The 7,592-nt window shown below is 44.6% G+C and overlaps 1 long non-coding RNA gene across 1 annotated transcript; it reads right to left on the bottom strand.

The window, feature by feature from the left end:
- Nucleotides 1–1,935: 1,935 nt before the first annotated feature.
- On the bottom strand, nucleotides 1,936–4,375 carry LOC121108566. The gene is made up of 2 exons (XR_005843188.2): nucleotides 4,239–4,375; nucleotides 1,936–3,855 (listed from the first exon to the last, which is right to left on the bottom strand). It is a non-coding gene; the product is annotated as an uncharacterized LOC121108566 (long non-coding RNA).
- Between the last annotated feature and the right edge of the window lie 3,217 nt (nucleotides 4,376–7,592).

Here is a 7,592-nt window from a genome sequence, read left to right as displayed (position 1 = left end):
GATGGGTGTATGCTCCGCTGGGTGAAACACTGGCTGGATGGCCGGCCCCAGAGAGTTGTGGTCAGTGGTGGCCAGTCACGAGTGTTGTCCCTCAGGGCTCAGTGCTGGGGCTGCTTCTATTTAACATCTTCATTAACAATCTTGATGAGGGAATTGAGTGTACCCTCAGTAAGTTTGCACAGGACACCAAGCTGGGAGTGTTGTTCTGCCAGCGGGGAGAAAGGTACTACAAAAGGACCAGGATGAAGTGGATCTATGTGCTAAGGTGATCTGTGTGAGTTTCAATAGGGCCAAGTGTTGTGACCAAAATGCAGGACACAACAACCCCAGGCAACCCTACAGGCTTGGGGAGGAGCAGCTGGAAAGCTGCCTGATGGAAAGGGACCTTGGTGTACTGATGGACAGTCAGCTGAATATGAGCTGGCAGTGTGGCCAAGAAGGCCAATTGGCATCCAGGCTTGTATCAGGAATGGTGTGGTGAGCAGGACTAGGGAAGTAATTCTGCCCCTGTACTCAGCACTGGTGAGGCCCCACCTCAAGTACTGCATCCCGTTTTGGGCACCTCAATATAGAAAGGGCATTGAGGTGCTGAAGCAGGTCCACAGAAGGGCAACGAGGCTTGTGAAGGGCTTGGAATATATGCCCTATGAGGAGCGACTGAAATAAGTGGGGCTGTTTAGTCTGGGAGAAAAGGAGGCTGAGGGGAGACCTTATTGCTCTCTTCCAATACCTGAAAGGTGATTACAGTGAGGGTGGGGTTGTTTTCTTCTCACTGGTGACAGGTGACAGGATGAGAGGAAATGGCCTCAAGTTGCACCAGGGGAGGTTTAGGTTGGATATCAGGAAAAACTTCTTTACAGAAAGGGTTATTAAACCCTGGACTAGGGTCCCCAGGGAGGTTGAGTGACCATTCCTGGATGTGTTTAAAAACTACTTGGATGTGGTGCTTGGGTACATGATTTAGCAGTGGGTTGTTAGATTTAGGGTCAGGTGGTTAGGCTGCAGTTGGACTTTTTTTTTTTTTTTTTTAATATCTTTTCCAACCTGAGTGTTTCTATGAGTAGTGAAATGAAAGGTTCAGTGGATTCCATTTAGTGGGACTGAGATAAGATGCTGGAGAATTCCTTGGTGCAAGGATCTGACCTGAGCTGATTGCCTTCAGTGTCACTGCTGGTGCTACCTGAACAATTATAGAATCATTAAGGTTGGAGAAGACCTCTAAGATCATCTAGTCCAACCATCAAACCTACCATACCCATCAATCAGAAGTCATGGACTACCTGAGATGTTTGGACATGCTCAGCTGCAGACTGGGTAGGCACCTCTTAGATTGTGGAGGTCATGACTCTTTTGACTCAGGTGTCCCAAGAAGTTGGGAATATTTCATGTTCTGAAAGGCCTTAAAATAGTCCAAAATACTGAGTTGAAAAGGCAATATCTTATTGACTTGCTTCCATGTGTTTAAAAGAATTTCTTGGGCATCATGCAGTTAGAAGACATTTTGGAGTGGTGTGCTGACAATGTACTAATATAACTGTGGGTTCTGACCACTGTTTAGGCACTGGACTAATGCTTACACAGTGGGCCATGGCAGGGGTCCTGTGGCAGATACAGCCACCTTTGGACCTTGACAGCCATGGTTGGCAGCAATGGCTCAGCCTCACTGCTGGTGCAGACCATGGACTGAGTCAAGCCAGTAAGTCACAAGAAAAGATCCCTGCAAGCCTGACGGATAGTTACATAATACCAACACAGAGGCAGAAAACCCATGTAACTATTGGGTCCAGCAGCTGTGTGTACTTTAGAAAGTCCCTTCACAGTCTTCCAGTAAGTTTAATTTTGTGCTCTCAAATACTCTGTAATTTGTTTGCCCTGTTTGTGTTAGCAAATACACAGGGGATTTTTAGTTTCCAGGATGATCAAGATACTTCAAGATTTATAGAACAATTCATGGCCTTTAATTTTAAATATGTTACAAAATGCTGTTTTACTGAAGCAAAGCAAAATCTTTATTCATAAGAGAATGACAGAGTCAGTCCAATGCCCATTTTCTGTCCTTCATAATGGCTTGTTCTCCACCCTGTGAGGCTGAGTACAGCTTGTGACCTGTTTGTTTGGTTTTTTTTCCTGATTTATTGTTCCCTGATTCCCACAGAGAAATGCCGTTGCTTCAAAGGAACATAATTGCTTATTGGAAAGAACAGCCACCTGGTATCAGTAGAAACGTTAAGAATAGGAACAAGTAAGATGTCTTGAGACTTTTAAGTACTGGAGAGTTCCCAGCTGCGGCAAGAGGGATTGCGTGAATTTGAACATCAACCCATGTTCTTTTTTGTTGCTTTTAAGGGAAGATGTGCTAATGTTTAGAAATACAAAAGAAAATACACTTTTGTCTGAAGTGAGAAGGTCTCTGGAAGGACAGAGTGGGATGGGTTTCTTTGGAAGAGCTGGATTTCATTTTAAATAGTGAATTTCAAAGATCTACAACAGAGAAAAAAGTGCATAATACAAACAAATTTAAAAAAAAGGTGAATAGGACATTTTTAACAATTCAGATTGTGTGGGCATAAGAGATTATTTGACTAAGCATTTTGAAGAAGGAAAAATGATTAAGAAAATTTCAAGGATGTAGAAAAGCTTTTCAGGACTTCTGGAAAAGTACTAGTTGGACCCTAAACAAAGATTTGATAGAGGACATTTTGTTCAGATTTCTTTCACAGAGGCAGGAAGTCATCAACTGGAAAGCTGTTCCTGGATGTTAGGTCCCCTGTGAGCCTTGCAAAGCATAGATTTATTTATTCTTGGTTTTTTGTTGTTGTTGTTGTTTTTGTTTGCTTGCTGTGCGTGTATGTGTCCAAAAATCCTGCATTCCTTGAGTTAGAAAGAAAATTTTGTTAGTTTCAAGCCCCAAAACCCTGAGCTGGCCTGGGAGATCAAAAGAACTAGTGCTGATGTTTCACCGTACTCATATTAGGTGTGGGGAGAGGAAAATCACTAAATGTATATGAACGTAGGGAAGGATCACCTGTACTGATATCCTGGACACCTTTTATCCTTTTCCACATGGTGCATGTATGCATGCAGGAGTGACATGCCAGTGCTCTTGCCAAGCATTCGCAGCTGTGCTGATTCAAGGCAACGTGAATGGATGTAGGCACACCATGCAATGGTGCTATTTTGGCAAAAGATTGCAGTTTGATACTACTCCTGATTGTCCTGTGCAATTTGTAAAGAAGTACCTTAAACGACACAGCTCAGCTTGCACTATTTTCTAAGCAATGTTTGTGTTGCTCTTTGCTAGATGTGATTTGCCTAAACCTATGCTGACTCAAATCATTTTAGCTTTGGATCAGCAAATTCAGCTCAAAACTGTCTTCAAACACTAAGTACTCTTCTCCAGACTTCATTATCTTCTTGTATACGCTTATCTCAAGCAAGAGCAGAGTCTACAAAAATAGAAACATCGACAGCCTGACACTTCAAAAAATACTTCTGTTTCAATAACTACAATCTGAATTCAGACTCACTTGGCTTCTGGTAGTGTTCCTTGTTGACAGGTTTTCTCCCATTTAGGGAAGAAAATCATATCAAAATCTCATGTCTGTGAAGAACTGTATATTTATTTGGCACCTGTTCCCAATTATCTTTCCAACTTGTCTGCATATTTTTCTTTTTCTGTTTACTACTTCCATTGTTCTGTTTAGCCTTTCTCTGTCATGCATCCTCATGTGGAAGCTATTCTTACGTAAAAGCAGTATGAAACAGGTAGGAAATTCCTGTACACAAGCCATTAGAAGCTGCTTTTAAACCCAGTTCATCTGATGCACGGAATGCTGCAGCTAGTTTTTATGACTCCTGAAAAGGAAGAAAAAAGGTAAATAAGGTAAAAAGGTAAAACTTGGTTAAAAAATAAAAGGTAAAAAGGTATACTCACTGTAGAGTTAAGATGGTAGATGTCACGGGGTTACCCCTAGATATAAGTCCATGACAGGGGTGCACAGACCCCGGGGGGGGGGGGGGAAGAGACAGAGAGACAAAGGAGTGAAGGGAAAAGAGGGGGGGGAAAGGAAGTGGTACTAATGGCTTGCCGCGTGACCCGGCCGGCTCCAGGAGAGGGGGAAGGGTAGAGAGCTGGTAGATAGTTTTAACAAAGAGAAAACACAATGGCAACGATTTGAGAAGGAACGGTAATTTACTAAACTTAACCAAATCAAACAAAATAAGAGAGACAACAGTACCCAAAGTACGAGATAGTGTGAGGGAAGCACGTGCTTTTCTCCGCGGCGAGCTCACACGGCCAGAAGTAAAGAGCAGCTGCGGTCCAGTACGGAGCTCCACCTCGCTTCCTCTTCGCACCAAGTCCTCGGGGGATGCCGCCCCTCCCTTCCGGGAACCCAAAATGCCCAAGAAGGCGGTAACATGGAACTGACTTAACCCTTTAACTCCCACTGTTCTGCGTGATGTTCTGGTGTGGAATATCGACAACAAAAATCGAAAACCACAACAGTAGATGCTATGTGTATGTAATTCTTGCTTCCTACTCACAAAGTATCATAGAAGCGCCTGGGTTAAAAAGGACCCTAATGAGCCAATTTCAACCCCTCTGTTATGTGCATGGTGGCCAGCCACTAGACCAGGCTGCCCAGAGCCACATCCAGCCTGGCCTTGAATGCCTCCAGAGATGGGGCATCCACCACCTCTCTGGGCAACCTGTTCCAGTGTGACACCACCCTCTGTGTGAAAAACTTCCTTCTAATATCACACCTCAATTTCCTCTGTCTTAGTTTAAGACCATTCCCTCTTGTCCTATCGCTATCCACCCTCGTAAACAGTCATTCCCGCTCCTGTTTATACACTCCCTTCAAGTACTAGAAGGCCACAATGGGGTCTCCCCAGAGCCTTCTCTTTTCCAAGCTAAACAATCCCAGTTCCCTCAACCTTTCTTCCTAGGAGAGGTATTCCAGTCCTCTGATCATCTCAGTGGTACTCCTCTGGACCCGCTCCAAGAGCTTCGTGTCTTCTTTGTGCTGAGGGCCCCAGGCCTGGACACAGTATTCCAGATGGGGCCTCACAAGAGCTGAGGGGGACAATCACCTCGCTTTCCCTGCTGGCCACTCCTTTTCTAAAGCAGCCCAGGATGCAGTTGGTCTTCTGGGCTGCAAGCACACACTGCTGACTCATGTCCAGCTTCTCATCCACCATGACCCCCAAGTCCTTCTTCACCAGGCTGCTCTCAAGGAGCTCTTCCCCCAGTTTTTACCTAATACATACCTGAGGGTGCCGAGGCCCAAATGCAGCACCTTGCACTTGGTCTTGTTGAACCCCATTAGGTTCTCATGAGCCCACTTCTCTAGCCTGTCCAGGTCCCTCTGGATGGCTTCCCTTCCCTCTAGTGCATCGACTGTACCATTCAACTTTGTGTCATCTGCAAATGTAGGGTGATTTAAAATGAGGGTGCACTCAATGCCCTTGTCTATGTCATTGATGAAGATGTTGAAGAGCACCGGTCCTAAGACCAACCCTGAGGGACACTGTTTGTGACCGGCCTCCACCCTGACATAGAACCATTGGTCACAACCCTTTGGCTGTGACCTGGCAACCAATTCTTAATCCACTGAATAGTCTGTGGGAATTGAATGTTGTTTCTGCATCAGAAACAAGATAAGAATTTTGTTAATTTCATGACCTCTGCTACCATTTGGGTCCTTTATTACAATTAATAACTCTTTTCAGGGGTCTTTCTACTTTATGAGGGTTCTCTGGTAGTTTTCATTGCTCATACTCTAGATAAACCTTCCCCAACAACGTACACTCAGTATATAAGTAAAATAATATATGCATACATATATAAGCTAGTAGCAACTTACGTATAGCCAGCATGAAAAAAATATATGTAACACACACTGCAAGAATATCCTGCACAAATTAAAAGGACAACTTGTGACATGCCTTAGGGAGTGCCTGAAGAACGTATTGAGGAAGATGTGGCACCCCCCCCTTCCGTACTCTTTGCCTAACAAAGACTGAAGAAAATCACCACATCAATACGAATGAGAAGGGTACTGAGACATCTTGGAGACAACAGGACTGCTACTGACTGACACCAGATAACACACGAATTAACAAGTAATTAACAAATGTAAACCTTTTGATAAGATTGTGAACCTGGAGTACCCAGTCAGTGGGGAAACAGGGGAGGCAAGGGAGGGGGGGGGATGGGGGTTGGGGAAACAAGGTACAAAAGCTGTCATACCCGTGCCCATAAAGGCGCTCTCCTGCTTGTGGGACGCCCGCCATTGCAGTCGCGAATAATATCTGCTTTATCAGAGTTACCGTCCTGACAAAATTATTTGGATATTTCCAACACAGTCCATCCTTCAAATCCAATCTCCAATTTAGGGAGAAGGTACATACTTATGTAAGAAAATCACTGTATCAATATGACAACTGGAGTACTGAGACTTCTTGGAAACAACAGGACGGCTGCTGACTGACACTGGATAACACACAAATTAACAAGTAATTAACAAATGTAAACCTTCGATAAGATTGTGAACTTGGCCAGCCAGATTGTGAACTTGGTACCCAGCCAATGGGGAAACAGGAGAGAGGGGAAGCCGGGATGGGTAAACAAAGTACAAAAGCTGTCATATTGTGTCCATAAGGGCACTCCTGCTTGTGGGACGCCTGCCATTGCAATAACGAATAAAATCTGCTTTTATCAGAGATACTGTTCTGCCAAATTATTTGGATATTTCCAACATTTTGGCGGCTCGTCCGGGATTATTATCACCTCTTTGAGGGTCCCCCTACTGGATAGGTGCACCCCGCTGATTTCAGCGGTCCTGTCTGTGTGGTGAGTTGACTCCTTGGGATGGCTGATAGGAAACAGACTGTTACATAAAGGACAGGCTCTGTGAAAGCCAAGGGGCAGGTAGGCACAGGTGCTGACCCCTGCAGACCCGGTAACTTCGTGCACCGACCAAGGTAAGGGAATTTAATTCTTGCCTTGGGGGTCGGTTGAGGCTTGGGTGAGTCTCGGGAGGGAGCTGTTGGTGTGCGGTACCCTGTGCCCTTGACGAAGTGCCAGCAGTACACCCCTATTGTATCCGAGAATCAGAGCGAGGTACTCTGGAGGGATTGGCCCTAAATCAGGGAATCTGAGTGTGGTAACCTGTGAGCTGGGTAGTTCACAGCAGCATTCCGGAGGGATGGAGAATAGGAGCTCCCAAAAGCAGGGGAAAAGAGTCCCTAGATTCGTGCCTAGAGATAGCCCCTTAGGAAAGAAGCTTCAGAATTGGAAAATAATCCCCGAACTAGGGAGAAGAACAGTAAAAAGATGTTTAAATACTGTATACAGACATAGCCCAGAGAGCCACTACAGGGAAAATCATTATTTTGACCAAAATAGGGGTCTGACGAAGATTGGGTTTATCAGACTTTTAATTTATATGTAAACAGTAAGATTCTTTTCCCTGAAACAGAATTGGCTTATGCCGCTTAATGGGTGCAAGAAGTAAAACAGTTTCTCACAGGAAGGAGTCAAAAGTTCAAAAGAAAAAGGGAAGAGAAGCAGAAAGATCATATACGGA

This window comes from Gallus gallus, chromosome Z (assembly GCF_016699485.2).
Source record: "Gallus gallus isolate bGalGal1 chromosome Z, bGalGal1.mat.broiler.GRCg7b, whole genome shotgun sequence".
NCBI classification, from domain to species: domain Eukaryota; kingdom Metazoa; phylum Chordata; class Aves; order Galliformes; family Phasianidae; genus Gallus; species Gallus gallus.
Note: the sequence above shows the minus strand (reverse complement) of the source record. Positions and strands in the feature narration are given on the sequence as shown.